Below are 6,292 nucleotides of genomic sequence, written 5' to 3' on the forward strand. Positions count from 1 at the left end.
AAAGGAGTGCCACACTTTGATAATTTCAAGATAAGATAAACTTCACTACAGGATTTGTAAATTTTTGATGGTTTTAATTTATACGCTACCACATGCACCATAATATATATATATATATATACAATATATCATTATATTTTTAAAACGATAACTGCAAGAGACTTGCCAAATCATTAGTTCAAAAGGCAATGATGAAAGCGGGGATGAATTTGAGCACAAATTTAAAAAACAATATTTGCATAGTGCATAAAATGCTTTAGAAAAAAAATATATTTGAAGCATATAGGTGCCTTTTAATGCTTTTTAAATGCTTTCTGGAAGGCTCACCTATCTGGTATGTCTATGAAATTTATTTTAAGACTGCAGGGCTTTCTGCAATGCTTTAAAACAGTATACAGTTCACAAGCTATCGGCATGCTTAATCCATCATGGCTAACTGATTGTCAATGACAGTAGTTTAAAAACACTGCTACATTAAGCGGCAGTAAAAACTTTTGTTAAATCTTTCTTTTGCAGTTTAATATATATGATATCTAAGTAAATACAACATCTTTAAAATTTATTGAAAGCCTTTTACTGAAAGCATTGGAGTAAGTAAAAACGTCAAAGTTCAGAGTGACAGTGAAATGGCATTGCCTTAATTAGTGTGTCTCTATCAAAGCCGGGCACTGCTACACTTTTGCTGTGTCATTTGCTGTTAATTTCTCTCATCCTTTGTCGAGCTGGAGACACTCCATAGGTATTACGTAATTACTTTAGCATTGAGGGTCTGCTGCGCCAAATTGGACATTCACTGATCCCCATAGCTCGTTGCTCTGGCAGTGATTATTTCTAATCACAATCATTCTAAACATAGATATTTGGATTCATCAAATTGAAAAACATTTAAAATCCCTAATTGGAAATTATGCAACTCCTAATAAAACATACATGATAATAATTGAAAACTATTGTATGATGGAACAACCTTCTGCCAACACAATCTGTTTGAACTATTATAGCAATAACAAGTAACAGTTATTAGCGGAGAACATTGGCTAAGAGAACATTTCAGGGGTTGATGTAGATCTGGCCATCCATAGGAGCCTATTTGAGAATTGAACAATGAACCACAGTTTGAATGCCAGGAGTTCTAATTGAACAGGCAACGGCTGTCTAAAAAGATAATGAAACTTATGAAAGGGTGGGAAGTTAAAAAGGAGCCTAGCTTAATCATTCTCCAAGTTTGTGATGACAGCTCACACCTAAAAAACAGAAGAACATTGTTTGGTTTAATCCAAACTTGTAAATACTAATGATTGGATCCGATAAGCGCCCCTAGCCCATATAGGTTGCTGTTTTTTTTAGTTTGGCTAACAGCTGAAGCCAAATAAGTAACTAATGTATTATTATTATTGTACCAGAAAATTTGGCCAATATCTTATTATTGGGTTATATAACATCTACAATAGATGTTATATAACTCAATTATAAGATATTGGCCAAATTTTATGGCAACAATTACATTAAGAATTGAAAAACATGTTTTCTTGAGTTGTTTGTGATAGATAGCCAAGCTACTTAATTGCAACGCAAATAAATGGCATTTTGTGCATTTCAAAAGCATAGTAGCAAGAGCTAATGCTTTTACTTCTACATATACAGTTAGGTAGTTGGTATAATGAATCAATTTGGGAGTGGCTACCAGTTTCTGTCTAGATTGCGTAATAGTAAATGTGCTGAGGTTCTACTGTTCTGCTATGTCATACTCTGAACGTTTGCTGAGCCCTATAGTTTGTTGTTGATCTGTATTTCATTTTCATAACAATAATTGTATAAACCTATAAATCTGGAATATTTGATATGAAAAAAATTTCATAAAAGGCTTTTATAAATAGACTTGGAAACAATATTTCAGTTTGTTCTTATAACTTTTTTGTGCATTGATAAAGCGATGTAAAGTACAATCACTACAAAGCTAAAACAATCCTCCTCAATATTTCCTACTCTTACAAAAATATTACTTTCCCTACCATCAGAGTCAGTGCTGCTATTTTTTGTCGGTTTATTGAAAAAAAAAGTAAATCTGAATTAGCTATAATATCATCAACATAAGTAATTATCTGTTGTCTAATGTAAGTTATGTATCTTGGTCTACTAAAATTCACTAAATGCCTCTCATCTTCAGCTCTGTTGTGATACTCTCCTTTACTGTTAAAGCATACATAGCTCACTGACTCCAGCAAAACAATGCTACTAGCATAACTCATCAACGACAAAAACAGATACAAAAACCACAGCATAATTGCTTTATAATAGCATACCATAACATACCTTAGGCAAGACTAACTAATGACGGCAAACATCATGAATACTTTAACAGATGATTGAATGTGAGCCAGTGCTAAAACTAATATTAATGACGTATTTAATGACAGACTTAATCCTACTCTGCTTATGATAGGTAATCCAATTCACATGTATCTCGGAAGGTTCTTACATAAAACTTACACAATAATGTTGGTTTTTTCGGTTGGAAATTTCCAAACAAAAATTTAAAATTACCTTGTGATTCAATGCTAATTTATTACAACAATTTTTGGACAACATTGTCAATACCATGAAAGTCCTAAATATCATTGGTTATGTTGTCAACGGATAATAAAATTAGGCTACTACGCAATTACTGGGAAGTTCGCGAAAATGCGCAGTCGACCATATATTTCACATAAATGAGCATACGACAGTGAAAGCGTATACGACACTGTATATTGTTAGTCATATGTATATTTAGTGATCGAATCTTAGGAAAACCAGAAACATGAGTGTACCAGGACCTTTGGAATTGAAAATTGAAAATTGAAATCCATTGAAAACTACCCACTAAAAATGTATAATGGTAAAAATTAGATTAAAAAAAAAAACACCAAAGGTAATATCAATTAGCTACCCATATTAAGTGCAACTTTGGCTTTTCCAATCGTTGAAAGAATATACAGTAGGCCTACATTACGAGCTCCTGCAGCATAAATAATCTTTTCCTGTGAAGTTTACAATATATTGATTGTACAATATAAGAACAGTAAAATACATGTGAATTGCACAACCCATTTAAAGACCTTTCCAAACTGACCTTTCGGGCATACAAAGAGGAAAAACTTGACGTAATTTTTTTAAATATGTGGGGTGTACTGTAACTGCAGTAATATTAGGGTGCATTGACAACTTTTCTCTGTTTTTGATCAACTTCATTTGTTTTTTACCATTTTTCAGTACTTCCACAATAACTTGGGGAGCGTACATCTTTGACGTTCATTTACAACGATTTACTAATTTTTCTAAACAGCAATGTATAATCTGCAAAGGAAAACTAATAACAAATATTTTATGTCTACAAGGAAACAAAACAACAAAATATTTTACAAAAGCTGTTCTGCCTGCTCATCACCTATCTGTATTCAGAGGTCAAGGTTAGGAAAAAATAGAACTAGTGATGATACTCCCACTCGTTACATTCACATTGGTGGACTAACGCTGTAACACCTGCGCCAATCAATCGCCTTTATATTTATGAACATTGCACAATTACCCTATTCTCTGTTTTGTCGGTAAATCTGACAATCTGTCACAACCAACTAGATTGCTACAAAAATTATATACATAATATGTATAATGCTATATGCACATAGTCTTCTCTCTTGCATATGAAGCAATCAATATAAACTAACGTTTAAATCAAAGTTGAGAACTTACTCGACTTAGCATGTAATATGGAATTTTTTTGGTAGTCGAAAGCAAAAACTTTACAGAAATGTATGTCGTCTAGACTTTAGTTCTAAGAGGTATAGGCCTACGTTATAGGAGCGTTTACTGTATATGGTAAGAGTGATGGGAGTGATAAGAATAGCTTAGCCTTGTGGTTAGTCACTCTTGTTAGTAGACTTGCGGTCTGAATGTCATGAGTCCAATATACTGCAAGGCGATTTTCTCATTGCTAAAGCTTTATCGCTATAATTTGGTGAATGAATGACAGACAGACAAACATTGAGATTCGTGTATATATATATATATCTGGATTTAACCCTGCATTTATTTATTGTCGCTTGTTTAAACTGCTATTGTGTTATCTTAAAAATTCTAGCAGCAAGGCCAAACGGCTAACATTAATAATATACAAGCTAGGGCCCAGACAGTTCTATTTTCCAAACAGCTTTCTGTAAACTGCATCATCTGATTTGCTCTAAGGTCAGCATATAGCATGCAAGCATATACCGTAACAAAAATAGGTATTTTTAATGTTTTATGTTTGAATGTACATGTTGGTTCTAGTAAGTGTTTCAGAGCAGGCTTTATTATTCCCATGTGTGTTCTACCACTCTTTAACTAGCTCTGCCTTACAAACTGGCCCTTCAGGCTGAGAGCCACATAATGCGTATATAACGAGTATGTGATAATATTGCAAAATACTAGATAAGCAGCTGTAATAACATTGGCCTTGCTTTGACTGCAGCAGCCGTAAATAACATCTCTGTCACATCTAGCAATACTGTGACGATTAATGTTAGTCTTGCTTCATAAATAGGTGTATTTATAGGCCCACAGGATAAACCCCGGCAATCAGCTGAAACTTGACCACTCTGACCCATATTTCTCAGTCCATTGGTCACCTGCACCTAAATTAGGCAGGGCTAAAAATAAAGGGAGTAACAGACAGAAATTTGTGCCTGTCCCAGCAACTATAGGCAATGAATTGGTACACCACAATTAGCTCTAAAGGTTAGCTCTGAGGTTGATTAGGTAACATTGTTTTACGGGCTGGCTTGATGATCTGGCCAAACACAGAGCTGAATGCAAGCTGATGATACTAATTAATCTTGGCTTCACTCACATTTTCATTGCTACATCTTCCAATATGACTAATGTTGAAGTATAATCAAAATAACTATATTATAGCATTTGTAGACTCCTCCCCTCCTGATACATAGAGTTTTTAAAGAAGGTGCAAACCAACGGTGAAGGCCTCAACATCGCTTCAAAATCTTATAAATCGCACCGTCAAATACTTCAAAACCACTCCTGTCTCTTAAATAACCCATCTAAGAACTGTGGTAACTGAAGGCCAAAACTTCATGCTGGTTGCTTTCATGACACCAAGGCCAACCTTGCGGGTTCTCAAAAAGGGCACCTGGCTCCATAGATGTTAATTAATATTGAGGTCAAGCCTTTTTACTTGTGGCTGCTACATGCCAACAGACAGCGTGTGTAATAAGAAAATTGTGATAATAATTGAATTTTCGCATCTAGTTGCGTTTTTTCAACAATTCATCTCAACAACTATTAGACATGGTCATGATAAAAAACACTCTAAAATAATTTGAGTTATGACATACTAAACTTTGAAGTATAAAGAATTTTTTGTATTATAAACATTTCCAAGTTTTCCTAATATTTTTCAGATATATGGTAAAAGTAAGAATCTTTTTGTTCCCTTGTTAATAGATGTTTGTGTGAATCCCTGTTGCTATCTTTGTTCAAATGTCATTCATGGACAAATTAAAAGTATGTTGGAAACTCATTAAATAAAAATGAGACTGTAAAAATCAACCATTTCAGTTAAGCACACATGTTTTGGCTTTATTTTAAAAATTGGAGTTTTGCAAAAATATATTCGGCATATAATTTACCAAGTTAAACTAAAAAACCTCATAGTCTCAGATTTTGATGATTTTTTTTAATATGTTGTTGCCCATGTTGAAAACGCTTATATCCCAAATTTTGATATTCTAGGGTCATTGGTTCAGGTGCTAAGAAGATTTGAACATTGACCATTTGTAGCCCGAGTTTGAGGGCATAGCACATCTACATGTATCTGACTTTAGACTCATATGATCTGAAGAATATACAAGTTAAATATCTAGATTTTTGTGTCTACACAAAGTCTCTATATTTACACAAACAAATAGGTTTGAAATTTTTTGGATAAATAATGGGGGAGATAACTTCAACCAAAAATGAACGAAAATGCTATTTTAGCGACTATTCAAAAACAATTATCCCTCCTATCATATAATTTGCCTTTGTTTCTGTTATTATTTCTGAATTTCTCCATGCCTCAGCTATCCAAAACTAGTCTCATCTTCTCTGTAGATGTATCAGGTCAGCGTCTAGAAGCCATACAAGAATAACGTCTTTATCGAATTACTGCAAAAGGAGAGGTCAAGGTCAACCTGCGGTTTCAACAGTCGCACATTTTTCTCATGTTTTCACCAATTAGCATATGCAGATTTCATTAAAACTATCAAAAGTTTGTGTT

Source organism: Watersipora subatra, unplaced genomic scaffold (genome assembly GCF_963576615.1).
Source record: "Watersipora subatra unplaced genomic scaffold, tzWatSuba1.1 SCAFFOLD_225, whole genome shotgun sequence".
Classification (NCBI taxonomy): Eukaryota; Metazoa; Bryozoa; class Gymnolaemata; order Cheilostomatida; family Watersiporidae; genus Watersipora; species Watersipora subatra.